The 19,402-nt window shown below is 35.6% G+C and overlaps 2 pseudogenes; one reads left to right on the top strand and one right to left on the bottom strand.

Annotated features, from left to right (window-relative positions):
- LOC134757651 (uncharacterized) overlaps positions 1-13,702 on the top strand; it is a 43,837-nt pseudogene extending 30,135 nt beyond the window's left edge.
- The window catches only part of LOC134757548 (uncharacterized), a 373,989-nt pseudogene that overhangs the window by 342,594 nt on the left and 11,993 nt on the right, over positions 1-19,402 (bottom strand).

Here is a 19,402-nt window from a genome sequence, read left to right as displayed (position 1 = left end):
TGTTCGCAGTCACGTAATTACTAAGGAATTAAGATCAAAAATAATTTTCATAGTTTCATGGTAATCTTTCTCACATCTAAGCTCTGTATATCTTTCTAAAAGTTTTATTTGGTGTCCATGTATTTGCCATAGGAAAAATGGAGTATCCTGAGTAACCTCTTCTTTTCTGTTGACAATTGAAGTGATATGTGATGCTTTCACTACAAATTCAGTCTACAAATATTCTTGCTTGCTTCCATCGTCTAGATGGATGTTTCTTTTTTCTTTTCCAAGATGAATTTGTTGATATGTACTCAAAATTCTGTCATTTTCAGTACCTTCTGGGAACTTGCTCAATCCATTACCCCATTTCTTTCATGGATCTTTATCTGTCTTGTTTCCATTGGCTCCCTCATAGGAGCTCATAAACCTCAAGCTTAAAAAGCAGCATTCACTCTGGCCCTGCTCCTTTCTAGATCTTATATCTCTTTATTTCCATAACAATGATAGAAAAACAACAGCCTACCCTTGCTCCTTCTATTTCTTAATCTCCTAATTATTTTTCAAAAACTACCCGAGCTTCTACTTTTTTATCTTTACCTGAATTGCTTTTCTTAAGCTCCTGATGACCTCCTCATTTCTAAATAAAAGAGGAATTCTTCAATTCTTCATCCTTTTGACTCAATAATATACATAGCCGTCTCTTATCCTACTTCACAGTCATAGACTATGTTTCCCAGCATCCTTGGTACAAGTCGTGCATGGTACCATGTTTGAGTTCCGGCCAATAGAATGTGGAAGCATGTGACATATGTCACTTTCAGGCCTGCCTTACAAAACTTCTTTCATAGTACTCCAAGCTTTCTCTATTTGTTTACCAACTGGTTAACTGCAGAGACTCCAGAAGAAGGGTTTGCAAATATTGGAAAATAGTGGAGTTAAAGAAAAACTCTAGTTTCAGAATTCTCAGTACAACGATGTTGACAAGTTTTTCCTGTTTTCCTAGGACTTTCCCAATTTGAGAACTGAAGAGTCCTGCATCCTGGGAAAAACTTTGCACCTGAAACATCAGAAATTTGGTCAACCTAGGAAGAATGCTACCCACTGAAAATTGAAACGGACTAGAATTGAACAAGTAATAACCATTCTATTGTATTTAGACACATTTATTTGGGACTTATTTGCTATAATAGTGTTCTTGAAAAAATATCTAGCTTAAGTAAGACAACATCAATTACCTTCCTTCATTTTGCTTCACCATCCTTTTTTATTTTTATTTGTGATTATTACTATCACTTATCTATTTAATCAGTCCAGACATCATAATTATCCTGTATTCCATTCTTTTCATTAATTTACAGATTCATTCAAACCCTGTGTATGCTGACTCAGCCATCTAAAATATCTAATTGGTTTTTTCTCTATTTTTCTTCCCAGACAGTACTAGTTCATATTCTCCTATTTCCTCACTTGGAACACTGATATTAACATTTAGGTGCATAACATAATTATCCGTTGAGCTTGTGAAAGGTTTCCTAGACACACCTGAAAGGCTCTTATTATAGGTTCTGTGTGGAAGAGGGGATCTTATTATTTAAATTACCCCAATAACTGTGACGGTAAAAGTTACAGTTTAGAAACACTGACCTGGAATTCTACTGAACCCTTCTTATGAGTGGTTTATGTAGTCATAAAAATCCCCTCTATACTGGGAGTTTAGTAATGATTTTCTAAAGGAAAAAAATATTTTATATGTCTCTGTAGTAGAATAAATAGTTGTCCTAAAATAATCTGTTCTCAAATCCGTGGAAAAAGATATGCTTCCTCGCCCCTTGATTAAGGATTGGATTTTAAGTGTTTAGGACTTAAGGGGTTATATTTAAACTTTAATTCTCAAATGCAAGCAATAGCCACAAAAAAAGGTACTCACCTCAACCTCCATTGGAAATTATCAAATGCTGATGATGATCCTAAACTCCCAAATCATATCAGTTTTCATACATAAAATTAACTTGATGTGGCTCACATGCAACTTCTTTTGATACTTATGCCTTAGAATTTATGGGGAGATCAACAAGGTGGCACTATTGAAATGGTCATTGTCATTTGAGATTAAAATACAGGGCAGACAGAAGATGTGTCATTTTTGGTGACACATCTTTGTATTCAAGTTGCTGTTCCATGTCCTTTTAAAGTAAATATATGTGACACCATCAATGTAAAAGCCAATGTTATTACAATAGTGTACAAGGCCAGACATGGCTCCACGCTCCTTCAATGATCTTATCCATCAGTTTCTCCTGTTCTTGCTCTAATCCTAGTATCCTGTTTCCTTGTTTGTCTTCTGCTCTGTGCATTCTCAACAGAAGTGATCATTTTCCCAAGAGCACATAAATGGATTCTTGGTGAGAGAAAGATGGTGAAAATAAATCTTACTTTTTCTTTGTGCTTACTCAACTCAGCTCAGCCCTCTTCTCCTTGGAATCACACCTTGTCATGGCTAGCAAAAGCTTTCCTGTGTTACTCCGTGGCATAGAATTTACCTTATCTGTTTCTACACTGTCTGAAACTGAGTGGCTAAGTATGCCTCGCTAAACCTACTTAACAAACAAAGCCAAGTCCATGCTCTTCATCTTGGCCTTTATGCGTCATAAACATGATATTTTGGCCTGAACATAGCTTTGTTTTTCTTCTCAATTTGTTCAGAAACTGAGAAGAGAAAAATATATACAGCCAGTTTTCTTGAATAGGCCAACTTGTATGTTCCATAAGTTATTCTTTTGTGTACTTATTTATTCAATTTCTCACTTAAACAACAATATTTACTTAGACTATTTATTGAGACTCTGACATTGTATGTGCTGTTCTAGTACTATGAGAAGTTACCATCTACTCTGTCAAATACAGGAGGTCCTTTTGAGGGAGAAAACAGTAATGTTGCTCCCACATTCATATTTGCAATGGTTCGTAAGACTGCGCATAGAGAAAAGATAGGACTCCCAGTTGAACGTTCTGGCCAATAAATCAAATGCTAAGCTTCTTATGAATATTTAGATACTACCTTATGGCAAGGAGTCATTAAAACTCAAAGTACTTACTAAAATGTCAGCACTTATAATTATTAAAAAAAGAGATTGCTAATGTGACCTACTAAATTAGTTAAGACACATAAATGTAAGCAACAAAAACTAACTCAAGCTAAGTAATTTATTTTTGTCCAATTCCAAGATTGGGGATGCTGCTTGGTTTCAAGCAGAGACCCTGCATGAGGATTTGCAGCACTCTTCCTATCTTTGATAGACTCGGGTCATCCTGTACCTCCCATAGTTTCCACCTTATGCAGATATTTTCTTTGGATCCCATTTCTAAATTCCAGGCAAAGATAATCTGATTAGCCCAGTTTGGAGCAATCAGCCTTCCTCTCTTATCAGCTACCGCCAGAGGGCAGAAGAATATTGTAGTGAGAGAGAACAACCTTATGTGTAAGGTGTTTCTAAGAGAGGTATTGCTGAACAGACATATCAATAGTTCCCTTGACTCAGGGAATACTATAGGCTTCAGTAATTGTTGTTCATCCTACTGTTTATTGATGTGTGGTATTTTAAACGAGCTCATACGTGTTTGGATTTTCACGCAATTGGAAAGCTATGTCAACCACATTAACATAACTATGGGAATAAATAAATATCAACCTTCAGGGAATACTTAGGGCAAATGTCACCCTTTAGTATGTGTGGCTATTTATTAGTTTTAATTACTGATTAATTATTTTGAAATTATTATCTTCTGTAAAACAATAATAACTTCTCAATGCAGCTAAGCCCAGAATTAATGTATATTGAGAACAATTTACTAGCAATGTGCTAAAATGTGACAGATTTACAATGTTAAAACTAAATAGAATACATTTATGTCATTGTAACTTTCTTTATGGTATCTTAAAGAAGGGAAAGAGATAGAGTTATGGATAGTAAGCTAGCACTTACATATGTGAAAGAAAGGAAAATATCAATGTGTTAGCATTCCCAGCCTTTTGTACAACTTCTCATTTATTTAAAATGATTTTGTGTTTGCCCTTTTGCTCCAGGGAATTGCTGAATTGAATGAGATAAAGGATTCATTGGAAAATTATGTGAATCTGAGCTAAACTAAATTGATTTACCATAAAAAGAATAAAACACCACTACAGAGGGGGAAAAGTAATGGTGTATCCAGGGGACTGGAGAAAGTCAAGCTAGATATAGTGAAGAAGGAAAGGATAATAGAAGGCCATGTTAGAACTGTTTGCTGGAGAAAAACAGAAGGGCGATAGAATAGTTAACTGACACCATTAAGAATTTGGTGATCATTTATTTATGGATGTTCAGAAAATTTTTGCATGTCTTATTTCAAGGCTTTTGCTCCATCTGATAGCCAGGATAATTTGTGTGAATTTTAAATACGTGTCTTCATAAGTCCTTAACATTTGAATGCCACTGATAATGCTGATGACACCACAGATCAACCTACACAGATATTCTGCATCTAAGTATTCCAAGAAATTATTCATTATGTACAATAACCCATATGAGGGCAGTCAAGTACTTTAATTTTGAGAGCCACATAGAATAGATTCCAGGCCAAGTTACATTTAATGAGTTATATAATTAGTTGCTTATTTGGAAGTAGAAAACGCTTAAATGTTATTAAACATAATTATTTTTATATTTATTAATTTCTAAATATGATTAATTCCTAACTTTCAAACCTTTCTGTTACCCTAAATTGAATGGCCTTTTCTAAAAAGGACACGGTTTCACCTGGATTATTAACAAATGGAATACGAAATAGCTTTCTATGTACTTTGAAACAATCCCTTTTTTGTAACAGTTTATTGTAACAGAATAATGGGCCTCCAGATGTCTACACTGTAACGCATGAAACCTGTTAATAAGTTTTCTTACATAGAAAAACGAACTTTGCAGATCTGATTATGCTTAGAGATCTCGAAGAGATTAGCCTAGATTATCTACATTAGCTCAATCTAATCACGAGTGAGTTCTTCAAATCAGAGAACCTTTGCCAGCTGTGATGAAAGAGCAATATGACAACAGATAAAGGGTTAGAGAAGTGGCAATAGTTTTAGCTTTGAAGATTGAAGGACAGGGCCATGAGCCAAGCAATGTAGATGACCTCTAGAAGCCAAACAGGCAAAGAAACTAATTATCCCCTAGAGTCTCTGCAAATAAAAACACCTTTGCTGATACCTTTATTGTAGCCCAGTGAGACCCATGCCTGACTTATTTTCTTACAGTTCTACAGAAAATAAATATTTTTACAGTTCCTTACAGAACTGTAAGTAAATAAATTTGTATTGTTTTTAAGCCAGTAAGTTTGTGGTAAAGCTTTACAACTGCAACAGACAATTAATATATTACCTAAAATATTGCTTGTCAAACTTAGAATATAAATTGCCTGCAGATCTTGAAAAATGTAGATCCTGGCTTAGTACCTGGTAGGTAGTGCCCAGGATTCTGTATATCTAATAAGGTCCTAGGTTATACCAAGGCTGCTTGTCCATGGCTCATACTTTGGTTAGCAAGAATTAAAAGCATGCGCTACAGCTCTGTAACCTTACGTCAATTTGACACACCCATGATCTCATGACAAAAAAAAGTGAGTTGTAAGCCTCCTAATTTTGCTTAAGTTACCCTGCTTTGTTTGTTGTTGTCCTTTTTCTACTTAAATTTTTATTCGCATGATAGTCAGTTTTGGATCCTAGACCCCCTTTACTGATTGGGTAACCAGTGATGATATTTAAAATGATTTTTCTACTTCAGCCTCCAACTTGACCTTCAGTACTTTCTCATTTTTTTCCCTTTGAATTCAGCTGTTCTGCTCTTGCATGTTGACACTTTCATGATTGACCCGAACTTGCCTGACTCCACAACAATCCCTTGTATGGCCAACTTTCTAAATAGAATACTTGCTACCCCTCCGATGTTTAGAAGATATAAAAGTAGTTTTGTTATTTAGTGTTAAAATAATGTTATTTAGAAACCGCCATAAAATCCTGTTTCAAACACGCTACCTTTGAGGAAAGACACGTCACACAACAAATCTAGGCAGATAAAAATTACGAGTAGAGTTTTAGAATATCAAGATCATTAGATGTTATATTTTACCTAGTATAATCTCTCTTCATGTTGTTTCATTGCTTGTGGTTATATGCATATTTCATTGTAACAGTGTTCTACTTTTTGGATACACTAGAATTCAAATAGATTCTTCCTGTTAATCATCAATATCTCAATGTTCAATTTTACATTAGAATTGCCTCATAATCTAATAGGTGATAGATGATAGATGATAGATAAATACAAGAAAGATAGACAAAGGAATATGTAACTACACTCACCTCCTAGAGACATTTAAATTAGAATTTTTAAGATGGGAAGAGCTATTCATAACTTAAAAATTTTCCTAGATAATTCAAATTGGCAACAAAGTTTGAAGACAACTAATATAAGTAATAGTTTTGAGATACTTAAACATTTTTCTAATTTACATAAAATTTATTTTCTAAAATACTTTGAATTACAAATTCATTAAAAATAAGTTTCTACTCAAAAGATAATAAGTTATTAAAAAGTACTTGCATGGTGAATTAATTATCTATTGCTCTATAACCAACCATTCTAAAACTTAGCGTATTGTACATCAATTCATCTTGCTCATAACTCTACAAGATAGGCTGGGCTTATTGGTGCTTCTTCTGCTGGGCTCACCACTCATATGACTGCAGTCACTTGGCAAGTCAACAGTGGCTCTAGGGGCCATGAGGGCCTCATTTTCATGTCTGGCAGTGAGCTAGTTCTGTTGGCTGGGACTCTTCGGCACTTGTTCCTGTAGCCTCTCTAACCTTTCCAGCAGATCAGCTTAGGTTTCTTACACAGAAGTGACAAAATTCCAGGTTGCCAAGACCAATTATACAAGTGTTTATTAAGCCTCATTTTCTGTAATACTTATGGATATACCATTGATCAAAGCACATCTCAAGGCTAACCCCAGTATCAGTACAGAAAGGGAATATACAGAGGCATGAATTTTGGGAGGTGTGTTTAATTATGGACCATTAATGTAGTAATCTAACACACTCAGTGTAATTTATTAGTGCCAAATGTAAAATCTGCGGCCGGGCATGGTGGCTGATGCCTGTAATCCCAGCCCTTTGGGAGGCCAAGGAGGGTGGATCACCTGAGGTCAGGAGTTTGAGACCAGCCTGGCCAACATGGTGAAACCCTGTCTCTACTAAAAATACAAAAAAGTTAGCTGAGCATGGTGGCATGCACTGTAATCCCAGCTACTAGGGAGGCTGAGCTGAGATTGTGCCACTGCACTCTAGCCTGGGTGATAGAGCTAGGCTTCATCTCAAAAAAAAAAAAAATCTGCACATGGCTAATTATGTAATACATATTCTGATTTCAGCTTTTTTAAAGTATTTTTTGTAATACTCGTTAACAAAAAGTACATAAAGTGTAACTATCAAAGTGAATAAATGATTGCAAATGAGTAGCAAGGTGACCAAAAATCAGCAGCAGAAGAATTTTGCCTGCATCCCAGAATCCCCCTAAACATCCCTTTTGGGTCACATATTCTTGTTTCACACAATGGGTATCTTTTATTCTGAAAGTTAAGGAATCACTTTCTTGATTCTCTTGAGAACCCCACTCAATGATTTTTTTTCCTGTTTTTAAATTTCATAGAAATATGATATAATGCATGTTATTTTCTATCTGGCTTCTTTTGCACAACAGTATATGTTTCAGTCACTCAGGGTGCTACATAGAGCTGCATTTCATTGATTGTATGGCTGTATTCTTAAAAATAAACCACATTTTCTTTGTTAATTCTTTTGCTGCTGAACATTTGTTTCTATTTTAGATTTATTACAATGTATTATATATAATATTGCTCTAAACATAGTTATAAACACATATACACATTGTACATATGCTTTCCAGGTTTCGGTGCACATAAACACATGTATATGCATACCCCAAAGAGATATATAATCTGAAGGAGAATTATTTCTGAGTCATAGAGAATGCATTCCCATTTAAAGATAAAAAAGATAATAAACACTTCAGCAGCATATGGTTAATTTTAGTAAGTGTTTCACAGTCACTTGATGAGAATATGGATTTATCATTCTGCATTCCGTCACTTAACTATTTTGCTAAACTTATCTGTAGATTTGTTTTATTTTCTATGTTTATAATTATCTGTGCATAATAAAAATTTTCCTCTTTCTCTTATTTCAATCGTCTTAGTTTTATTTATTTTCTTTTTAAATATTCAGGCAAATATTTTTTGGCTCCACTATGATTAAGAGTTGGGAGAACAAGTAAATATTTTTACATGAAATAAATTTATTTGCCATTCAAGCGCTGTAAAAATGCATTTTTGCTTTCTTTAAATCAAATTTCCATTTCAATTTTATCTGCAGATATTATGCATTTCCCTTATGCCTACTAACTGTAATTACTCCATTATCATTGGAATTCATTATTATTTTTCTATATTAAGCACTGCGAAATGAGTTTTGGAGGGATGCTTTGAAAGCTATTTTTATTGCATGTTAATATTATTATATTCATTATTTAAGAAATAAAATGAAGAAAGTCATTTTTGGAAATCCAATGCCTCAAGAGTCAATTAATATTTTAGATACTAAAACCACTATTTAAGAAGGATCTTAGTCAGTTTAGGATGCCTAGCAAAATGCCACAGACTAAGTGACTAAAACAATAGAAATTTTCTTCTCACAGTTCTGGAGGCTTTTAAGTCTGAAATCAGAGTGCCAGCATGGGTGGGTTCTGGTGAAGGCCCTCTTTCTGGCTTACAGACGACCACTTTATCACTCTTTTTTTTCACATGGATCAAGGCAGAAAGAGAGAGAGAGAGAGAGAAGGGGAGAGAGAGAGAGAGAGAGAGAGAGAGAGAGAGAGAGAGAGAGAGAACACACAAGCTCTCTGCTGTCTTATTACAAAGAATACTAATCTCATCTAAACCCAGTTACCTCCCAAAGCCCCCATCTCTGAATCATTACATTCGGAGGTTAAGGGTTCAACATTTGATGTTGGAGCAAGACAATTCAGTCAATAACAAAGACTAAATTCCCTTTTCCTTCTCTGCTTTTTTTTTTCTGTTGTTTTTTTTTTGAGATGGAGTCTTGCTCTGTCACCAAGGCTAAAGTGCAGTGGCAGGATCTCGGCTCACTGCAACCTCCGCCTCCCAGGTTCAAGTGATTCTTCTGCCTCAGTCTCCCATGTAGCTGGGACCACAGGTGCGTGCCACCATGCCCAGCTAATTTTTTGTAGTTTTAGTAGAGACGGGGTTTCACCATGTTAGGCAGGATGGTTTCTATCTCCTGACCTTGTGATCCGCCTGCCTAGGCCTCCCAAAGTGCTGGGATTACAGGCGTGAGCCACCACACCTGGTCTCCTTCTCTCTTTTTTCCTTCCTTCCTTTCCTCTTCCTTTTCTTTTTTCCTTACTTCTTTCCATTATTTTTCTTCTTCCCTCTTTCATTCCTTTTCTTTCTCTCTCTTCCTTTTTAGCCTTCTTACTTTCCTTTTTTATTAAAATTATTTGAACAATAATCATTACATAGTAATATAATTTTATTTTGGTAACAATTTCATAATTATCTTTGAATGATTTATTATCTCTTTGAAATTTTCAAGTTGTCAGGCATTTTCTTCAAATATCCTGAGCTACCTTTCTGCCTGAGGATAAAACAAGGAAACAGGCATACCTCTGAAATATTGTAGGTTGGGTTCCTGGCCCCTACGATAAAGTGAATATCTCAATAAAGCAAGTCACACAAATTTTTTGGTCTTCTAGAACATATAAAAGTTATGTTTACACTATGCTGTAGTTTATTGAGTGTGCAATAACATTATGTCTAAAAATAATAATGTACATACCTTAAGATTTTATTGCTAAAAATTCTAAAGATCATCTGAGCCCTCAGTGAGTTGTAATCTTCTTGCCCAGTTGTTGATGGCTGCTGACTGACAAGGGTGGTGGTTGCTGAAGGTTGAAGTTGCAGGGAAAATTCTTAAAATAATAAAATAATAAAATCTGCAGCATCCATTGACACTTATTTTCATGGAAGATTTCTCTGTAGTGTGCAATGCTGTTTGATAGCCTTTTATCCAAAGTGGGACATCTTTCAAAATTAGAGTGAATTGCTGCAGCTTTATCAACTAAGTGTATACAATATTCAAAATCCTAAATCAAACTATCTATATGTTTTTATTAAATTGACCTGTGATTTTCCATGTAAACACATAATTTATATAGAACTAAATTACTTTATTTCCATATAAAAGAACAGCCATCTTGAGATATTGAAATACAAGTTATCCCTTTTAACTTGACAATGTAGTACTTTTTTCTGGTCCTTTGCATGTTTGTATATATATACATCATTATAATAATGTTTTATCTGAATACATTAGATAAACTTATTACAGCCTTATTATCACTTTATCTTTAACATGGAGGACTCAAATATAAGGTATACTTGCTCTGCACTACCACTGAAATATTTACATTGGCAAATTAAAAGTAAAAAACACCCAAATCCTAGTTTCACAGGTTGGTCATGAATATTAACAAAATGATATTATTAATTATACTAGAAATTCCTTACTCAAGGATAGTAGTCTAATCACCTTTTAAGACTCCCATTTCTCTAAAATGATTTTAGAAATATAAATGTGTGCTCCACACATTATTTAGAATGGCTTCTAGATATTTTCAGTTGAAGTACAAATACTTGCAATAGATGTAGTTTCTGGCAAATTTTTTAAAAGTTAATTTAAAAATGTCTCATTGCTATCATAAATGTATCCTGTGTAACATGTCTTAAAATTACATGAATGTATTATTTTTAACAGGATTACACTTTTGCAGTTTGCATTTTCTTTTCTCATTTACTTGTATTTGCATTGTCTTTCCTAAAATATTTCACCCTAATGCAATATGTTTTGTTTTTGTTTTTGTTTTTGTTTTTGTTTTTTTGACATGGAGTCTTGCTCTGTCGCCCAGGCTGGAGTGCATGCAGTGGTGCGATCTCTGCTCACCGCAACCTCCGCCTCCCGAGTTCAAGCAATTCTCCTGCCTCAGCTTCCCGAGTAGCTGGGATTACAGGTGCGTGTCACTACACCTGGCTAATATTTGTATTTTTAGTAGAGACGAGGTTTCACCATGTTGGCCAGGCTGATTTCAAACTCCTGACCTGAGGTGATCCACCCACCTCGGCCTCCCAAAGTGCTGGGATTACAGGCATGAGCCACCACACCCAGCCAATATGTCTTTTAAGAAATGTTTTTCTATTTACTCTAGCCTCAAAAAATTGTGAACATCAATTTATTACTTAAAAGCAATTTATTTTGCTTAATATTAATATATATTCATTTTGGAGTTAATATTTTTGTTTATATAGTAGTAAAGAATTAATCAAAACCTATCTTGGTTGAGTGCAGTGGCTCATGCCTATAATCCCAGCACTTTGCGAGGCCAAGGTGGGTGGATGACCTAAGGTCAGGAGTTCGAGACCAGCCTGGCCAACATGGTGAAACCCCATCTCTACTAAAAGTACAAAAATTGGCTGGGCATGGTGGCATGTGCCTATAATCCCAGCTACTTGGGAGGCTGAGGGCTGAGGCAGGAGAACTGCTTTAACCCAGGAGGTGGAGGTCGCAGTTAGCCAAGATCATGCCATTGCACTCTAGCTTGGGAGACAGAGCGAGACTCCATCTCAAAACAAAAAACAAAAAAACAAACCAAAAAAAGAACCAAAAAAAAGACCTATCTTAATTTTCCAAAACACATTAAAACTGTAATGTAAAATTTGACCAAAAAGGTTTTTTTGTTTGTTTTTCAGTGAGATAGGATACTGCCTTATTAAAGTAAACTTCTTTGTATGAAGATGTCTTTTGAATTGTCTCTGCTTTTGGTCACCACAAAAGTTTCTCACTGGAAAACTGTTTCTTTCATTTTAGGATGAGTGAAGGCAATGCTTTATTTTTTGTAAAATGAGAAAAAGTTGATTGTGAAAAAAAAGATTGGCATACAGAATCTAAATAATACTTTGGTGATAATTACATTCTGAACCAAATCAGTTGCAAAAAATTAATTGATTTCTTAAAATTTATTGGTCTTCGTATATTCCTTGTAAGGTCTTCATACATCTCAAGGGTTAAAAACACCCCAATTTCAAGATTTATTATTCCAGAAAGGAAATCAAAGTAAGACACTTTTTCTCTGAGAATCTGATGACCTTTAATTTTACTTTCTGAAGGAAGCATTCCTTTGTAACATAAATTAGTGAAACCTTCACATAAAGTAGCAAATGTCAGCAAACATTTTTGAGGCCAACTTGTTAATAGAAAATATTATTTTAAAAGGATTTACTTTTCAAAGAGTACGTACAAATAGGGAAACAAACAAAAATCTCATTAAGCTCAAATAGTTACATAGGCCAAATACTGAAATGCTGATTCACTAAATGTAAATAACTATTACAATATCAGCAAAAATGATTGATATTCACCAATAATTTTTAAACACAAAATAATAATAAATTACCTGTTATGCTTAGGAGACATTGAAAAATATGTGATCTAAGATGGTAGAAACATATATATTCTTATTTTGTTAAATATGTCATGAATCACTGTGGTAAAGAGGTCTTTTCCACTTTTCTTATGCACCAGATTTGTTCATTAAAGACAAATACCTAAGACAAATATTTCATCCCTTTTGAGTACATCACTTGGCTACTTATCTATGACGAAGGAATTGTTGTCAATCTGATTGGTCAGCACATGAAAAGTTTTATTAGGCTATATTTCACTAGTGATTGGGGTTTTGCAACTTAAGTTAATAATTTTGGGTGTATCTTCTCTATTTTCCTTCTCATTCCTATCTGTTGAACTAAACTCATCAGGATCTGTGTTTTTGGTTCAGACTAAAACAGTATCTTCTCTCTTTTCCATCCTTTCCCTTATAGCAGGATGAGTCCGTTGAGATTTGGAGGTAGTGAAGCAGAAAATTTTCCCTAACCCCTTTGCGGGTAGGAACTGGAGTGCAGGTGCTGGAGCTAGCTGGCCTCTTCAGCGCTGGCAGGGGCAAACTTTATTCCCTCAAACCTGCTATGCGCAGCCACTGGTGGGAGGGAGCATGCTGGTGAGTGGGTGCAGAAGCTGGGCCAAGTGCTTTTGTGTGCCAGCAGGAACGAACTCCTTACCAACCCTACGGCAGCATCTGGGGGGGTGCCTGCGACCCCTGAAGCCCCAGAGGGTGTGTGTTATGGTACTCTTTAAATTCTGCCGTCCGTGGATGGCTTCAGTGTTAACAGCTTAGCGTGACAACCTTTTGCATCCGCAGTCATAGTACCCAAGCTCTTGTTCAGTGTCCAGGAAAAATCAGGTCACACGAATGAATTGAAGGGTGATCAATGTGGAGAATGTTATTGCCAATGAAAATAGCTCTCAGCAGGAAGGGGAGCTGGAAAGGTGATGGAGCGAAAAGGTGTTCTTCCCCTGAAGTCGCGCCATCAAGCCGTCCCTCTGAAGTCAAGCCACTTCTCTCCGACGTCCAACCGCAGTCTCCAATGCCCAGCTGCTTCTCCTATCGACGTTCAGCTGCTTCTCCTTTCCACTGTCTAAGCCTGGGGTTTTTATGAGCACATGATAGGGGCCGGGGCGGGCCATAGGTGGTTTTGGAAAAGGCAACATTCAAGCAGGAAAATAGGAGTGTAATGTCCTCACTTTGGGCCTCAGTTCCAGGCTTGAGGGTGGGGCCCTTGCTGGGAACCCACTCTCTTCTGCCCAGAATTTTCCTGCCTCCTGTCCCTATCAGCAGAAGAGTAAAAAGTCAGGTCCTAGAGCTCCCAACCTAGAATGAATTCTTCAATCCACACTTCTCAGAAAGTGCAGTATTTACTGTCACTGGGATCTTGCCAGTTTTATTTACTGTCACTGGGATCTTGCCAGTTTTATTTACTGTCACTGGGATCTTGCCATACGTTTTAGTTAACGTGGGAATTAATTTCATTTTTCAACTAGAGTTAAAAAGCTATATGCAGAAAACTGAAACTGGACCCCTTCCTTATACCTTATACGAAAATAAACTCAAGATGGATCAAGACTTAAATGTAAGACACAGAACCATAAAAAGCCTAGAAGAAAACCTAGGCAATACCATTCAGGACGTAGGCATGGACAAAGACTTCATGTCTAAAACACCAAAAGCAATGGCAACAAAAGCCAAAATTGACAAATGGGATCGAATTAAACTAAAGAGCTTCTACACAGCAAAAGAAACTATCATCAGAGTGAACAGGCAACCTACAGAATGAGAGAAATTTTTGCAATCTATCCATCTGACAAAGGGCTAATATCCAGAATCTACAAAGAACTTAAACAAATTTACAAGAAAAAAACAAAAAACCCCATCAAAAAGTGGGCAAAGGAAATGAGCAAACACTTCTCAAAAGAAGACACTTATGCAGCCAACAAACATATGAAAAAATGCTCATCATCTCTGGTCATTAGGAAAATGCAAATCAAAACCATAATGAGATACTATCACATGCCAGTTAGAATGGCGGTCATTAAAAAGTCAGGAAACAACAGATGCTGGAAAGGATGTGGAGAAATAGGAACACTTTTACCCTGTTGGTGGGAGTGTAAATTACTTCAACAATGTGGAAGACAGTGTGGTGATTCCTCAAGGATCTAGAACTAGAAATACCATTTGACCCAGCTATCCCACTACTGGGTATATACCCAAAGGATTATAAATCATGTTTACTATAAAGACACATGCACACTTATGCTTATTGCAGCAATATTCACAATAGCAAAGACTTGGAACCACCCCAAATGTCCATCAATAATAGACTGGATAAAGAAAATGTGGCACATACACACCATGGAATACTATGCAGCCATAAAAAAGATGAGTTCATGTCCTTTACAGGGACATGTATGAAGCTAGAAACCATCATTCTCAGCAAACTCTCACAAGAACAGAAGACCAAACACTGCATGTTCTCACTCATAAGTAGGAGTTGAACAATGAGAACACATGGATGTAGGGAGGGGAACATCACACACTGGGGCCTGTTGGGGGATGGGGGACTAGGGAGGGGATAACAATAGGAGAAATACCTAATGTAGGTGACAGGTTGATGGGTGCAGCAAACCACCATGGCATGTGTATACCTATGTAATAAAACTGCAGGTTCTGCACATATACCCCAGAACTTAAAGTACAATTAAAAAAAAAAAGCAAAAAAAAAGCTACATCTTTCATTGCAGTAGTCCTAAACTGCTTTATCTTAAAATAAAAAGAATTACAAACTAATATAAGTAAATATTTATCATATAATTTATATTTATATTAATATTAGATGACTTTTAAGACTGGGTCAAATGTAATCATACCTATAAACAAAGGTTAACTCAGATACTTAGCAATATGATTGTGATTAAGTATAGTATCATATAACTCAATAACATTTTGTATGTAATGTAAATTCTGTGTTTTTAATCCAGCTAAAACATGGAAATGTTTAACAGACTATTTGGAGAAAAATCCAGATAAAGCATTATTTATAAGTTCAATTATATAGAAAGAAGCTTACATTCATAAAAAGGAAATAAATTTTTTTAAAAAGACAAATATTGTGTTTCTGTTGTCAGATCTTCTCTATTTTCACAATTTACTGAGGAGATTAGTAATGAGTTTAAATGAGTATTGCAATTCAGTTGTACAAAATTGCCAATAAAGGACAAAAAGCAAACTGTGCAATTTTTGTGGAACTCAATATACCTTACAATATTTCTCATTTTCAATGTCCTCTTATATCCACTAATAAGGTCTATTTTATTTTACTTTTGAGTTTAGATCTTTATTTTTATTCATTTTTAGATATGTCTCCTTTAAGAAATATATAAATATATTTTCTTTTGTATCTATAATTCTTAGGGTGACATACATATATGTATGTTTGATGGCTTCATATCAGGTCATTTGATTTTAGATTTATTCCGAATGAATTCTTCAGTGGTATTTTTTTGCAGTGACTTTTCAAGAATATTACAATACTTTTCAAAGACATAATAGAGTTAACTTCAGTCTGAAGGCCCTTGGCTCTTTTGAAGGCATTTCACTGTTATTTTCTGTTGATATTGTCATTATAATTTGCATTAAATGACATTTTGAATACAATATACAAATGTTTGTGCCCTTAAAGTTTCACCATGCATTTTTCATGCTCAAATTTTGTTAAATGTCTCTCTTTTCATCTGATTTTAGAGTTCTCTGAGACAATAGAGAGGAAATATGCCAATATTAATATGTAAGTGTTCATATTATCTTGTTCAGATTTATTGGGTAAGCATATGCTTAAGAAATTATTGCTTATTGTGAGCGATTTCTGGGTCAAGTTTAAGGACAATTGTTTGTGTTATTACTAAGAATATGAATAGACCCAATCATGTATACATAATTAGCATGATATTTGTTGAATAAAATAACAATACTAATGCATTTTACTTCATATTTTCCAAAATAATATTTTATTTCCCTTTATTTTGGTTAATATTTTTCTCAACTTTTACTATACACACTGCTATATTTAAAATGTTGATGCCCACCCCGCCGACTGACTTCATATGTTAAAACCCTTACTGTTAAGGGGATGATATTAGGAAGTGGGGCCTTTAGGGACATTTAGGTCATGAGCGTGGAGCACTTATAAATGAGATTAGTGCTCCTATACAAAATGCTTAAGAGAAACTCCTCATTCCTTTCCCCATGTGAGGAGGCAGCCAGAAGGAACCATCTACAATCCAGAAGTTGGGCCCCCACAAGGCAATGAATTTGCTGGTGCCCCAAAGTTGGACTTCCCAGCCTGTAGAATTATGAGGGATAAATTTCTGTTGTTTATAAGTCACTCAGTATATGGAATTTTGTTAAAGCTGCCCAAGAGGACTAAGACATACACTAAGGAATGAAAGACATTCTCTACCTCTATGTTTCGTTCTCAAATTTAAATAAAATAAATATAATACAGAAATTTAAACCGTATAAAGCTGCATATACTAGTCTGAAATAAACTCACCCCAAGAACCAAAGAGCAGCACATTTTTCTCTATTCCCCTGACAAAGCCCTAAGTGAAGTGAAGAATTGGGTGCATTAATCAAGAGACAGAAACAAAGTGGAAGCACCAAAGCATTGCTGCAGGTGGGCTTTGCCAGCTCTGTCATTTCAAATTCCCTTACTCTTTTATGTGTTGATTTGTCCTCATCAACTTTCCCCAGGTTTCATACTTTTTCCTACAACCTATTCCTCTATGCCAGAATCATCTGTCTCAATCCATTTATCTCATGAATCTGGGATGGATTTTTGACTGCTGACACAGCAGACTGCAGAAATCAGACTTGGAGTGTGACCTTTTAAGAGACTTCCACTCATGTATTTCATCTTTAATATCCACAGAGCACGAGTCACAAGCAATTCTCCCCCCAGTGATTACATGAGAACTACATAAATAATCGCCAAATTTTTTATCACATTAATTCTCACACTAATTGTATTATTTCCTAGCCTCTTATGGTAAAGATTTTATTTTAGTTACCCAGAGGCTGCATGTCATTTTGTACTTGGAGAATTCCTTGTTGTTTGTGTTTTGCTTATATCAAAATCCCACCTCATCCTCATAGGAACAAATAATGCTTGATAATCATTTCTCCCTTTCTCTCTTGCAATTTAAAATTAATGAGTAAAAATAACGCAGTCGTGTTTCATGTATTGTTTTATTTATTTAAAATTATTTATTCTTCAAAAAAATCCTGTGAGGTGACCACTATATATATATATATACATATACAATTTTTTTTTTTTTTTTTTTTTTGTACAGATGAGGAGTCTGAGGTACAGAGAGGTTAAGAAACTTGCAGAAGTCCAGACAGCTTTTCAGTGTGGTACATGGGCAGTGCAGCATCAGAGTCTGTGGTCTTAATCACACCACTGCAAGGCCCCCGAGTACTATGAATACCCAGTTATGTGCCTTAAATGTTACTGGTGGAAGGTATCCAAGTTACCGGTGGCAAATTCATACAAGTCTGCAGCAACCTCAATTCTTGCCTCTTCAGAAGAAATAATTTGACTAAGGGAATAAGGCAAAAAAAGAGAAGAAGGTAATTTTCAGAGAATTTTCAGAATAAATTTACGTTTATTTAAAAAGGCTTCAGACAGGAGGGAAATTATGCTTGGAAGAGACCCAAGTGGGCATGTGAGGGTCAAGTGCAATGTTTAACTTTGATCCTAGGACTTATAGGCTGGCCCCTTTCCATCGATTCTTCCCTTAGGATGGGCCGACCACATGTGTAGTGCCCTCTTCACACTTGAGAGGTGAGCACATTCAGTGTGTTTAGGAAGTTGTATGCATGCTCATCTGAGGCTTTCTTCCCTTTTCCCGTGGAGTGCCCCCGGAAGATCATGCTCTGCCATTTTATCTCTTAATGCACATACTCAGGAAGTTGCTTCACCCTGACATCTGCATTCAATTAACACTTTAATGCAACAGGTGTGGACCACCAAGAAATGGCCTCTCCCTGACACCAGCCGCCAACTTACCACTTTTAGAGGGGCAATGTGATCTTTGCCCAACCATCACCTGACATTCCTGGTGAGTGGGGAAAGCCATCTCCTGGATTACTCATGCCTAGCTACCTGTTACATAAACTCCTAGACTCCATACATTAGACACATTTTCTCTTGACTTTGACCAAGAATCTGGTACCAGAAGCAGGAAGGTACTGACAGCTCATCTCTCTTGCTGTTTTTCTCTCTCTCTCTGCTTAGGGTTTGCGGTAGTTATAATAATTACAAGGTAGGAATCGTACCATTTAATTTCTAATATAGATCAATATTTAAATATATATATAGCTGCTTATCAAAGTTGTGTTTAGTGCATACAGTTTACTAAATCTTTCAAAAATAGTTCTAAAAATTTTATGTATCTTAGAAATGTTTGCTGAGGTATTTATTTTGTTTTTGTTTTGCTTTTAAATTATTAATGCAGTTGTCTTTTTCTGAGCAGTGCCCCTATCTAGACCACAGTGTTTCCTAGAAAATAACATCAAGCTCTTCCAATGACTTCTTATTTATTGATAGAAACAAATCTTTTGCTTTTGATATGTAGAGAATTACTTTTAACATCAGTGATTTTCATTATTATGTGAAAGCTTCTACTGGCTGCTAAGCTAAAAATTGCATAACATTGCTATAATGCTTAAAACGAGGCCTAAGATTAGTATATATTCCATATCTTTATTGTGAATTAAGTCACAAA

The sequence above is a fragment of the Gorilla gorilla genome, chromosome 19 (assembly GCF_029281585.2).
Source record: "Gorilla gorilla gorilla isolate KB3781 chromosome 19, NHGRI_mGorGor1-v2.1_pri, whole genome shotgun sequence".
Lineage (NCBI taxonomy): Eukaryota > Metazoa > Chordata > Mammalia > Primates > Hominidae > Gorilla > Gorilla gorilla.
The sequence above is the reverse complement of the archived record's forward strand: the minus strand, read 5'-3'. Positions and strand labels throughout refer to the sequence as shown.